Here is a 14,499-nt window from a genome sequence, read left to right as displayed (position 1 = left end):
TCTATATTTGGTCGAGCTCTATTATTTTGTCTGTACTCCAATTATATATAGTTAGCATTATAGTTTTGATGAAAATTTTAAGGTGACGTTAGGTTGCCTTCGCATCCCCGACTACAGGTTTCGAGGGTGGACGTCAGCTTGTAGGTGCGATACAACGGACAAAGAGACGGTACGCGACAGAGAGACTCGGCAAAGTGAAAAGACGCAGACATTCTCCATTGACGGGCAGCTTGGGTTTTACCAAATCCATGCATCAAATGACGATCCACATTACCAATTCCATGCGGCGGCACCCCCGGGCCGCCCCGCCCCACCGGACCGGCGGCGGGTCGATTCCAGTATCAACACTTTCGTTCTGAAGCTATATTTTGCAGGAAAATTTCGTAGAAAATTTCGTAGTCACTGCCATTTTTAAAACAGCCGCAAAATTGACACCTAAAAAAAAAATCATTATTCCAGTATCAACACTTTTGTTCTGAAGCTATATTTTGCAGGAAAATTTCGTAGAAAATTTCGTAGTCACTGCCATTTTTAAAACAGCCGCAAAATTGACACCTAAAAAAAAAAACATCGTTCCAGTATACACACTTTTCGTTTTGAGCACTGTTTTTGTGGTTTTTTTGGGGTTTTTGGGCCAGAGTTCCCGTTTTGAGTTTATAGTTCCCGTTTCAAAGTTTACATTGTTCTATCTTTTTGTGAGCTGGTTTCATAACAAATATTGATATGTAGCCTCTACAATTTATCTAGTGAGCTACAATGTAGATAGAAAGTGAGGATATAGAGAACCAAACAGAGAAATTATAAGATAGATGCATCAATAATCCTTTGGATCGACTTTATAATATTTACGAAAATAGTTATGCTTTTTCAATATAGATAGATAATATTCAATTGAGAAAAAATAATTATGTTTCAAAGTCATGATATGAATTTCAACATGATGAGATCTAATTACATTAGGTGCACCAAATATCTTTTTAACTTTCCCCAGTCTTCATGTCGGTCATCAATTTCATGGATATCGAGTAAGGAAAAATGGATATTTTCATCCTTATTATCTCATTTCTTTTTTCTTATCATCATCATTAGGTTTTATTTTTATAACAATGTAATCAAGTGCAATCCTTTACTTCTTAGTAGATACTCCATGTGGGATTTCCATGAAAAGTAGTTGGTACTAGTAATAATTTTTTTTTGTGAAGTTACCTTATTAAAATATGTAAATAATGTGGGTTCAAAAGATGAAATTCACTATCTATATAGAAATATCTCAAAGGAGTAGCTTATCTTAGAAAAAAAGAAGATTGGAAACAAACTTCATATATGAGAGTTATGCTCTTTCTAAAAGATAGACTTTAATAATAACAAATATCCACTTGGTAGGAATAAGTTGGCCATGCGATGAGAGATGTTGCTAAGAAAAAAAAATAAAAAAATCCTCACTAGCTCTTTTTTATGTTTTCATGATCTATGTTGTAATCATATTACAATTAAAACATATGACAATTTGTCTCTTGGAAGACAAAGTAGCCCAAATAATTTAGCTTGTTTTGATTGTTTGTGACTAGTGAAATAGTTGATCGAGCTGATTTTGTACTCTCATTAGATGAAATTTTAGCCTAAAAGTGGCCTCCTAAGGAAAAGTAGTAAAATAATAGTTAAAATAAGAATTATGAGTTTTAGTACATCAGGTCCTTGATAGACGATGCTCGGGTTTTTTGTTAAGGCACTCGATATGAAGTCATCCGTTCAATTCCCCACCCATATCAGGGTGATATATTGGACATGATGAAGATGTAGTCGTCCCAACCTTACTGTTGTGGAGGTAAATCCTCTCTGCGGACAGAGACGATCCCTACTAGCCCAGACCGAGTCCGAAAAAGTATAAAATACAACTCGTTTCACCATCGAAGTTGCGAAAAAGACCTATCATGGCACCAAAAGCAAGCGTAGAATCCATTTTCGACCAAAAATATATTAAAATATTCAAAAAACAACTCTTTAAACCTAATTACAAGTCAAAAAGTCTATAAATATGGTGAAAATGTAAAAATAGAATTACTTTTACTTTTTACCTCTTGCATAGTGGTAGTGGTCCATTTGGGGAGCAAACTTCGAGCAGTGATTACTGCCAATCCATGCAACCATTTGAGATTCTGCCAGTTCCAGGTAAGAGGCGCTCCCCTTAGCTCCATTTTCATACTATTTTTATGCATTTTGTTCCCTAATTGAGCCTCCGCAAGGGGGATTTTAAAATTTAGGGTTGCGCCCCATTGGCGCGGGTATCCGGCACGGGTCCGCGCCAATGGGTTGATTTTCCCAAAGATGTCGCGCCATTGGCACGACGGTTTCTAAAACAGTCGCGCCAACTGTGTGACCTAACTTTTTACTTGAATTTTCCCATCATTTTTGAAATTTGTGCGGTTTGTAAGCTTACCAGACTTCCAATAATCATCTATTCATCCTTGTGGGTGCAGGAGACAAGAAAAAATGGTGGTGGAATGGAACAAATGGGAGAATGATGCCATAGATGCCTTGGCCATAGCGGATGAGGGATATATGAATGCTCTGAGAGACTGTGGTTTCAAGAAATTCTTCCTCACCTCTTATCTGCGAGCTCAACCAGAGCTATTACAGTTCATAGTAGATGCATGGGATGTTGATGACCAAGTATTTCGATTACGGGATCAGACCTTAGAGCTGGATGTATATGATGTGTACTTCATTACTGGGCTATCACGGATAGGGGCGAGCCCCATTCTGACCGGAAGCAGGCCTTCCGGAGAGAAAATAGGTGAAGTGAAGGCCCGAGTGTGTCCAGAGGCACAATTTGGGAAAAACAGTGCCAAGGTGGATATCACCACCATCCATGATTTGGTTCTTAAGGTGATACTGTTCACCATCACGCGTGCAGCTGGGGTATAGGCGCCCCATGAGGCAAGCAAGAATCATCTGTTACTAGTGACAGAATGTCACGGCCCCACCATTTTTGACTGGGCTACAGCGGTGACTACAAATATCAAAAGGTAGCTTACAAACTGTAAGTGCGGGGAAGTGAAACAGTGCGGGTATGGCTCGATTGTGGTGTCGTTCTTCTTGGAACGATTACCCCTCTTCTAGTACCAGGGAGCTGTAGTGGTGGACCCATTCCCGCGAGAGCCTAGAATGGCTCGCTGGGCAGCATTGATGCCTAGAGGAGGAGGGGGCTAGCAGATGTCTTGGCGGCCCGAGTTCTTCATATGGCTTCACCGTCAGCTGATCGTGGTAGAGGATTGGCCACACACGGGAACCAACTTCATGGGGTACCCAAACCTCCCACTGCCAGAGGGAGAGGAGTGGGAAGAGGAGCTAGGTAAGACCTTCTTTTTTGATGCTTTTATGTATTTTCATTTTTTTTGTCAATACATTCATGTTCTGATGACAGTTGTATGTATATGCAGATGTGGGCCAAGAGCGCCCAGCCGGCTTGTCTCCTATAGCGCGGAGGGGCCAACCTACAGTTGATCCTTAGGAAAGGGGTGCCGTGGGGAAAGAGCTGGTGCAGAATCTCGAGGGACTTACCCAAGGGATTCCAGGTTATGCGAGAATAGCGGACGTGCCTTTTGCATACCAGAGGCACACAGTGGGGGTGCCGACCTGCATCCATCGTCTATTGAGACGCTTGGTGCGCGCGGTGATGTGTTATCATGAGCACCACCATGAATAGACTTCCAGGCTTCTTTCATGCATATTTTTTGAGGGACATGTTGTCCGAGGATGTATCAAGATGAACATGTATTATTTTTGGACTTATGTAATGCACGCGGTGCAAAACTTTGTGACACACATATATATATACATATGCCTATGGTTTATTATTATGCTTTTATGTGCTTACTTGTATAATGTTTTGATTATAAATTACGCAAATGTCTATCTAATACATGATTAGCCAATGCATCAGATAATGTGTTTAATCGTCTTGGAATATGCTGATATGTAATAAAGTCAAAATTCCTTTCCAACAATTTAACACGTAAGTACAACCTTAAAATGTGACGGTCTCTGAAGGAATATCGCCCATTGAGCTGATGGATGACAAGTTGAGAGTCTAGGTTAACAAGCAATGTACGAATACCGAGATTAATTTCCTCGGCTAATAATTCAATAACAACGCTATATTCAACAACATTGTTTGTAGTACAGCCTTAACAGACACCTTGAAGATCTATCAACTCACTGTGAGGATTGTAGATCACCCATGCCGGAGAGGACAAATTACGAGTGTTGCGGCAGGCACCATCGGCGAAACCAATGTAAGGTGCACCCGACATTTGCACAAGAAGAAAAAAGACACAATAAGGTGCAATCACGCTTTCACACCAATCCGAAAACATGAAAACTCACACACACACACACACACATGTACAAATCGAAGCACATGAATCATGAATAGTACTTTTTCAAGTACAGCCCATTGCGGGGCTTATCAAGAGGATTACCTTCGTAGTCAACTATCTCGTATGCCCCTTTTTGCAACACTCTCTTCACAATGTAAGGGCCTAGCCACATGGGCTCGAGTTTGCCTGCCCCCAGCTTGTCATTTGCTTGGTCGTATAGCAGGACTAGATCTCCCTCAACAAAGGAACGAGGCTAAATGGTATGGTCAAAATGAGTTTTGACCCTCTTCTTTTGAACTTCAATGGCTAGAGAGGCTAAGCGACAGGTCTCGTCTAACCATTCTAGATAAAGAAGTCGTTCCTCTACCGGAGTAGTGTTGGGAAGCAACTCGACGACTATTTTCAACGAAGGAATTTCACATTCTATAGGAAGGGTAGCCTCCAGTCCGTAAACTAATTGGAATGGAGTGAAATCGGTGGCATCCTTCACAGAGGTTCGGTAGGCCCACAAGGCAGGAAACAACATCAGGTGGCAATTAGACTTATGCATGTCAACAGTACGTTGAAGCATCGTAACCAAAATCTTGTTAACGGCTTTGACCTGGCCGTTAGACTGAGGATAGTACGGGGTTGAACTATCATGCTGTAAGCCTAGTTGGGTTGTTAGCTCGGTCATCATGTGATTACGGAAATGCTTTCTGTGATCTGTGACGATGGCCTGTGGAACTCCGAACCGCATAATAACATGATTGAACAAAAACTGCGCTACTGTTTGACCATCTTCATTTAATGTGGGCATCGCCTCGGCCCATTTTGTGAAGTAATTGATGGCAACGATAATAAACCCATGCCCCCCGGCCGAGCGAGGCTTACAGGTTGTATAATCAATGCCCCATTTTGCAAAAGGGCCTACGGTCACTATAGCGTGCAGTGGGGCCGGTGGCGCACACATCTTCCGCTGGTATATCTGGGAGTTCCAACGTCGCTAAGAAAGGCAACTGAGGGTTAAAGGACATTTGTGGTTGCGGAAGAGAGGTAGTACGAGGGTTCCAACCAAGTGGTGGCTGCCCCCATGGACTTTGTCCAAATGGGCCTGGCCCATAATGGTTTTTCCCATAGGGATTTTTCCCATAGGGGTTCTGTCCATATGGATTCTGTCCATAAGGGTTCTGCCCACATGGATTATGTCCATAAGGATTCTATCCATAAGTAGACCGTTGACCCTGAGACTGCCCCCCAGCACCCCATGGATTAGCAACTTGACCGGCACGTGCAACATACTGTTGCTCATAATTCTGGTAAGGAGTGACCTGCATTCGTTGATAATTTTGATAAGGGGTAAATTGAGTTTGCCCCTGGGGTTGGTGGTAGCGATACGATTGTTGAGCTCCATACTGAGCCTGATAAGAAGGTTGCGCTTGGTAGGAAGGTTGGGGTTGTGGCCCAACTTGCATTTGATAACCAATTTGAGTCTGGGCCCCAAAAGGATGTCCTTGAACATCTTGAGCTTGGACCATCTAGTCGGAAGGTTGGCCTAGTTGGGTTTGGGACAGACCCGTTTGCCCAGAAGGATGAGCTCGCTGGGTACCGGGTTGTCCTTGAGCAACCGAGGGTTGTCCTTGCGGAACAGATGGTTGAGCGGGCTGGACGGCCGGGTTACCTTGAGGTTGGCCAGCCTGTCCAGAAGGATGACTAGGCTAGGCAGTGGGTTGGCCTTGCTGTGCAGAAGGTTGACCCGCTTGCCCAGTAGGATGACTAGGCTGAGCAGTGGGTTGGCCCTGCTGTACGTAAGGCTACCCCCCTTGCCCAGAAGGATAACCCTGTTGGACTGCCAATTGACCTTGTGGAATATAAGTTTGTCCAACTTGTCCAGAGGGATAACCCTGCTGGATACTAGGTTGGCCTTATTGGACATAAGGTTGGCCTTGTTGGACATAAGGTTGTCCTGGTTGTTCAGATGGGTAACCTTGCTGGATACCAGGTTTCCCCAGGTAACCAGAAGGTTGGGTCAAATAAGTAAAAGATGGACCACCACCAGCCAAAGGTTGTCCCTGATAGGGTTGTCCTTGTAGGCCCCCAGGTTGTCCTGGGTAAGACTGGCCATAATATTGCTGCCCTTTAGGGGTTTGCACATAAGATGGCTGCCCTTGGTTAGGCGGTCCCTGAGGTTGTTCAGGCCTTACTTGGACCCCATGGAAAGTGGTGGCGTTCCAAGTAACAGATAATGGTACCGAAACCTCAACAATAGGTTGAGTAGGCAAGGGTTGAGAATGCTGAAGGTATTGACCAGCAGAATCATAATAATAGAATGGACCTTGCGCATTCGGACCCTGAACAACTTGTCCATAGGCATCATATGGCCCCCCTCCTGGGATGGGACCAGAAGAGGGTGGTGCACTTTGTGCAGGGTGGATAACTTTAGGTGTGTGTGCCGACTGGCCGCTACTCACTTGACCGTGAGGGGGACCAGCACCAGTGTTCAAAGCTGAAGACGCTGTAACGGCACTAACAACTGGAGTTGAATGTGCTATACAAACAGTTGGATTTTTCGGAACTAAAGTGACAGGTGTAGTGTGGACTTGTGAAACAAAAGATCCCGTGGTGGGAGTGATATGGGGGTCCCACATAGTCGAAGCAGGGATCCTGGCACTTACCCTATCCCTCAACGACTGGTAGCGTGGGGGAAGTGGAGAAGTAGCTGGGATGGGAGTGTCGATATTCGACAACACAGGTGTCTCACTCACTCTAGGAGATGTCTCATCCATGTGAGAGGTAGACATTGGAGACGAAACACCACGGGGGGTAACAGGAATATCGTCCTCGTCAGGCTCCTAGATGGGGTTCCAATCGACTTCGTAATCTTCGTCGCCCAGGGCATGAGATTTGATCGATTGGATACTCGGGATAACATGAAGAGTATCACTCACAACCGGTACCTCAGGAGCAACGGAAGACGGAGACCCTTGATCACTGGGAACAGGAGTCGATGGCTCAGCCAAGATGATGAACTTCAAACAAGACCTAAGGGAATCTAATGATAAAGGACCCTACTCAAACTAACACACACAAGATCTAACCAGGTAATGTTAATCGTGGCCAAATAAATTTTAAGACGCATAGACACAACTTGACCTTTTCATGTTTTAAGAGTCGAGAAAAGGATAGAAAGGTGACTCTAGTTGCCTTCGAATGTTTGTGAGCCTGAAGTGACAAACTGCTCAAGTGGGCCTTTTCTTTTAAGGAGTTCGAAAAGGATCAAAAGTGACTACTCTGGAGAGACTAGGCAAAGGGTTTACCAAACAAATCCATAAAACTGCATATACACCTTGGCAGTCATATGAAAACCAAGGACTTCCCGTATGGCAGTCAATCTTCCCGAATGATGTGTTCGATGCGTTACGACTTGTGAGGCGGCAGACACGGCTTCCTGTGGATAAAGGATGATATCCTAGTGGGGTCTCCCCTATATACATTACGGTACGTGGGAGCTCAAGTCTGTGCTAGACCACTATCGAGTCACAAAAGGAGGAATCACCCAACCGTAGTGTGAAACAACAGTGACTAGATTTAACGACGTTGGAGCACATCTTTAGCCTAGACCTCTAATCAGTGAGCGTTATGTTCCAATGTGTTTTTAAGTTCATTCATTTCACTTTATGGTTGATCTTTAGTTAAGTTTCAATTTCCAGGGCCTACCGTATGTAATCTCTCACAATTTCCTAAATGCAAACTATATGCCAAAGAATATCATTTCATTCGATGAATACTAACTACGAGAGAGTTGAGAATTTTTCAAACAAGATGACCACAAACAATCAAGAACCACTCTAATGCAGCTAATGACAAATAAACGAAACTTTTCTTTGTTTTAAATCGCTTAATCAATGAAAAGCTTCTAATTTCAATTAACTAATGCAACGCAAAAGAGATTATTCGTTTTATTTTCAATGGCAAAGTGCACTGAACAAATTTTGAGAGATAGTAACACCGAGCAAAAAGATCAATTTCACTCAATGAGCACACGATCAAATCCCAAAACACCAAGATAGTCCTTCAAACCAATAAAAAAACACAAAGACCTCTACGAGCTATGTAATCTAAGCCCAAACGAACTCAAGCGAAATCCAAGCGGAAAAGGAGCAAATCACTTGAATACCAACAAAAGGCTTTGACAACTACTGAGCAAGCGCAAAAAGTAATCACAAAGTTGACTGGACGATCAAAGAACCCAAGACTCCTACGGAAGGCTCGACGCACAAAGCCACAAGATGCCCTAGGGCTAAAATGTGAAATCGACAGAAAAATGCAAACACCCGAAGGATGAAGGTCTAAAACCAGTCCAACAAGGATTGAACACACTCCAGTAATTGAGAAAGACGCGACAAAATACAAATCCAAGCTCAGAGGGCTTGAGGACAAGCGAACTGGAAAAGTTGACAGGCCTGGCGCGACTGTCAGGCTGCAACTCTCGCTTTTATGGTATTGGTGTCGGTTGTCTTTGAGCAACTTGCGCCAATTGGCGCGACTGTAAGGCTAAAAAGCGCACTAATCGAGTTTGCTAAGTCAAAAACAAAAGCAAGCAACCCAGGGCTTGAAAACAATATCTAGGCAAATCAGGGAGCAAGAAACAACAAGAAATCCAACCCAGAAAGCTATCTAAGCAATCAAACGAGAAACCAAAGAGACAAGACCTCCCCAGTGGAGTCACCAAATTGTTGTGGAGGTAAATCCTCTCTGCGGATAGAGACGATCCCTACTAGCCCAGACCGGGTCTAGCAACAATCACGCAATGCGATCACGCAAGTTCCTAATTGCAAATAAAAAGTGGATGTTGAGAACCTACTTGGATTCCAACGCTATTCTTCGTCGAAGAGATGTCGCCCTCGTTCCTTTGCCTTGGCCGGTTACGATCCCCACGATCTCCGTGATTAGACACCTGCACATGCAAAGAACAACACGAAAACAAGCATAAAATCTAGTAGATGCAATTATATATCAGTCAAAAAATATATAACTCAACATCAAACATAAGACAATGAGAGTGGAACCATAATGATAGTCATCTATTATTAATAAATAACAAAGAAGAATACAACCATTGTTCTGACGTCAAATCCTCCTTTGGTTGGGTAGTCAGCTACACAAGTCTTGCAAAGCTTGTTGGGATGAGGAACAAGCCTCTCTCTCTTTGGGTGACAAGAATCTCCTTACTTAGATTTGGCCTTATGGGTGCAAAGAAGGCTCTTGCAGCTTCAAACTCTCTATCACTATGCTGGAACTAGAACTACTATAACTATTGTGACTAGCTTGCTCAAGGCATAGAGGCAAGCTTTTATAGATAGAGAAGAAAGAGATAGGATCAACCACATTATTCATGGGATTGGCTTTATCACTTGGAAACTTCCATGAAATGTGGCAAACCACTTTCCCTTCTATGGAGATTCGAATCCAAACCATCCTAGCTCAACATAGATTCAGTTGGTGAATGGGTTGAAGAGAACCTTTGGAAGCTTGTTGGTTAAAAACTTTACTCAATTCGGTTGGCACGAGTGCGACTCTGGGACAGAGCGCCAATGGCGCGCCCTTTTTAGAGGATTTCCCTCATTGGCGCGGGAAGTGAACTGTGGACCCGCGCTAATGCAAAAAGAGCTGTTTTCATGGGTATTTTGCAGGAGATGTATTCAGGGCATATGAAGCTCATACTTAGAGGAATATGATGCAAGTGGTTTCAGGTCATGTCACTTTTCACAGGTCCCGGAATGAGTCCTCCAGTGTGAGGGTCAGTGGTAACAGGGACAGTGAAAAACGGTGACAAATTGTTGTGTAACACTTACAAAAAAAGGAATTATGAATTTTGTCAGGAAAAGAAAAAAAAATTAATTGTATTTTTGGTTTATCTCTTTAAAGGTTTACTCAAATTTCAAGTGCAGACACTCAGTAGATGAGAAATTAAATTACACATGCAACGAGTACCCATTACGTGTACTTATAAGAAGACTCACATTGACAGAAGTTGAAGATACATTTAAAAATATGTGTTCAACATGTATCTTTAATTTTTATCAATGTGGATGTTCTCAGACATATGCATAATGGATACTCATTAGATGTAGAATTTAATTCTACATCCAAGGAGTGTCTACACATGAAAATTGAGTAACTATAAAGAGATAAGGCAAAAATACAATTTAAAGAAAAGTAGTTTTTTTTCTTCCAGAATATTTATATCTAATTCTATTTAAATTTAAAGGAGTTTTCTTGGTTTACATATTATGTACATGAAAAATTCATGGACAGTTTTAGGCTAAAATTTCCTTTAATGGTTCATTCCATCTAGTATCATTATATTTATTAGATGTACCACTCTTACAACTAACATGGTCATGAGTTAATAAGGAGATCAAACGAGAAGCTAATAGTAGTTTAAATAATTCATAATATTGCATTAAGTATAATATCACAAAATATACAACATTTTAATCCAAGAGTTTTAGTTAATGTTATGTTCAAAATAATGCATGAATGTATGAATAAAGTAAAAGCATTCTTAACGATGGAGATTCATCCTGAATTTCTTATGGAGATTCTTAACTTGTAAAGACCCTTTGTTATAAAATAAAATAAAATATATTATATAAACTAGCCTAGAACCATATAACCCCTTATCTATCAAGGGCCAAGAGGGATTAAGTCTATGTTTAGATCAAGTCTCCTGAGATATAAACCCTTTCTAAAGTGAAAAAATATTTGATCCCTCCTAGTTCTTGATAGATCAGGATTTTAGATGGATTTAGGCGGGTTTTTATACACACACATACTATATTTATGTTGGATCCATCTATCCCTCTCTATCTCTTCTCTCTTGCTCTACTCTCTCCTTCCCTCTCTCCTCTATCTCTCAACTCCTCTCTCTCTCTTCTCTCGTGCTCTACTCCCTCCCTCCCTCTCTCATTCTCTTTGTTAACTCCTCTCTGGCTTCCTCTCTCTCAGTTTATTTTCCACCTTCCTCTGTCTCCCCCACCCCCCATCTCTCTCTTTACTCTCCAACTCTGTCACTATCTCCCTCCATCATTCCTTCTCTCTCTACCCTTCTCTCCCCCTCCATCTCTATTTCTCCCTCTCTTTCTTCCCATTCTCTCCCTCTCTTTATCCTCTAATTCTCTTTTTCTTCCCTCCTCTTGTAACATCCTAATCCATTACACAGGACATAATAATAACAATAATAAAATTGAACAAGGCCTAAACTTACAATTTATTACATTGATTATTTAATATTCCAAGGTGGTTGGTGAGGGTTTCAGCAGAACATTTAATTGATTTTATATGTTATTAATTCTGCACATCCTGCGTTATGGTCTCTGTCATGTATTAAAGAGTCACATGGCCTCCCTTCAGGCACTAGGCCTGTCACCCTACTCCAGAGTAAAAGCATTGGATACGTCTCTCCACGTGGCACGATCTTGCGATGCCCTCCAGTAGGCATCTGTCCATCACTGAAGCATCATCACGACATATGTTTTTTCTTCTATCTGTCGATCTATCTAGAGGAATCCGATGATGGAGAGAATTTAGGGTTGTTCTAACTACCCCAACCATCAAGTTCGACCAGATAGAGGGCCATTTGCATTCAGAGGGCTGATGTTTCGGCTGTTGTGCAACAAATTCAGCTACTAGGTATTCAGTTGGTCTTGCAACTTTTTCATCAAGAGCTATGGTGCTAGCTCGCCATCCTCATCAGGGAGGTAATAGAATGATTACCCTTTTGCACAAACTTTTACATACCAGTTTCTTCTATTACTGTTTTTACTACCTCATGGATTTTAATGGCTTATCAGGTAACCCTCTAAGTCTAGTGGCATCACAACATTTCTTTGGTTCATCGAGGATTGATGAGTTTTAGTGCCGACTCCAAGAAGGTGAGTTTACGTTCTTCGACATTTTTTTACAGTTCAAGTTATTTCCCCATACTACTTATACCCAGGTGATGTTTTCCTATGCCATCTAGGTAGACTACGCCTACATGGGACCTTCAGTGCTCAAGTGAGGTTGCAAATCTCAGTTTATCTAGTGTTTAGTCATTTTCTTTAACATACAACATGCCTTTGATAATGATATATTTATGATGTTGCAGGTAACGCGCTGCCATTACCAAGGTTCTTATGAAGTTAGTCTCGCGCCCTCCAAGGATATGAGAAGTCACGCCCTATTCACCTCTACATGTTGGAAACTACTTACCGAGGCTCACTTGGTTCGATTACTTTGGTTTAGATGTATGCGAAAAATTACTTGGTAGAGGGTTTCTGCCGGAACCTACCTGGTTCTTATATTTTATCTAGAAGACTGTATAAATAGTTAAATGCCATTTCTGTGATTTATCATGGCTACAAATTCGATAAAGTTTCTTTGCTTTCTAGGTTCAAAAATACTATTTAATCCTTTTTTTTAAAGTAATGAGTACAAAACTCCTACAAACTAGTTAGTTTTGAGGTATTACAAACTCGAGGGTTTTCCTCTCTTCTTGGATCTTACCTCCATTTGGTTGTATATAAATAGGTCGTTGTGCCCGGCTATTGTGACATATCAGGGATAAGCTTTACTTATTCAATTAAAATGTAATTACACAGTTTTCATTAATTGTTTATGAAAGGGTTTACCACTTCAATATAGTTGTCTTGGAATATTCGTTAATGTCTTCAATTTTCAATTTGAGGGATTTGTTTAAATTTTTTATTAAAATGTTTGTGCCTGAGGAGTCACCCAGTTGTTTATTTCATGATTTGTTTAAGTGGATTCTCGTTCTCTTGTGTGCTTTACTGAGGGATTTATTCACTCCACCTAATGGAAGGAATTCCTCTGTTACAGCTTAAAAATAAAGTTTATTCTATTATAAATAATAACATTTCTTTTCGAGTTTATAAATGTGTGTGGCTAGGTTAAGAAGGAACATAATGGTCATTTGTGGCTTCGTTATTTACTAGCCTTACAACCTTATTGTATATTTACAATTTTTCCTATGACATGTGTTGGGCTATTAATATGTCATTATTATTATCACTTTTGAACGCCTATTCCACCCATTTCTACTCTTCGTTATCATGTCATTTATCATGATTTATCATATAATTCCATTTTATAAGTATTTATGCTCTTATGGATAAATATCATTTATTCTCCTTTATTTTTAATACATTGATGATTATGCATGATTTTACAAATGATGGTTTATTAATTGGTTGTAACATTACTCACCATTTTTGGCCTCCAAGATATTTTCCAGATTGAATATTTGATCTCCAGCTCAACATTAAATGTGTCAACTCAGAAATTCGCTGGAATAAGAAGTGACGATTTTTCATTGGACATTTTGGGAAAGTGGAGAAGAATATGGAAAATCCAAAACATGGGTTTTGTTCAGAACGGACCAAATTAGTTTTTAATGTGCAGTTTTCCCAAATTCAGCCCATACTAAGAGAAACAAAAGGTTCTTTGAAGACATTTTTCTCAGATTCGTTGTGTGGCCGTTTTCCAAATTATCTCAGCTGCAATGCCAAATTCGACCTGTTCCTATTGAATGATTGATGGAAAGATATTTCAGATATGATCTTGCTTATCAGTTTGTTGAGAACAATCCAATTTTGTAATAGAAATCATGTTGTAATCATCTATGTTGTAATTGTTCTCTGCTTTCTCTCTATTTAAATGAAAACATAGATCAGAGAAGGGGATTCAAAATTTAGGATTCATGATCCATGACGGGATAGGATAGGATAGGAGGAAAGGGGGATTGTTGCATTACCATTGTAATTCTCAAGGCTATTTTTGTTGTAATGATTTCACAGTTTGATGATTAATAAGTAAAAGGGTTGTTGCTCACTTGCCTTATCTGAAGTAGCCCAGCAGCATTCGCTAGCGGTTAAGGGCCTAGCCTCTAGTGGATTAAGCTGTTTCTCTGTATTATATCTTTACGATTTCTGCCATGTGATGGTTTGGTTTCATTTCTATTTATTCTAGTCGCATCGCTTTACTGTTTCGTATTTCCAGACTTAATGAGTTGATCTGTTTTCTATGTTGTAATTGAGTCGTGTTGTTGTTCACTTCCATCATAACAATATTATTATTC

The sequence above is a fragment of the Pinus tabuliformis genome, chromosome 3_1 (genome assembly GCF_031772625.1).
Source record: "Pinus tabuliformis cultivar Carrire ecotype Pingquan chromosome 3_1, CPIR1, whole genome shotgun sequence".
Classification (NCBI taxonomy): Eukaryota; Viridiplantae; Streptophyta; class Pinopsida; order Pinales; family Pinaceae; genus Pinus; species Pinus tabuliformis.
The sequence above is the reverse complement of the archived record's forward strand: the minus strand, read 5'-3'. Positions refer to the sequence as shown.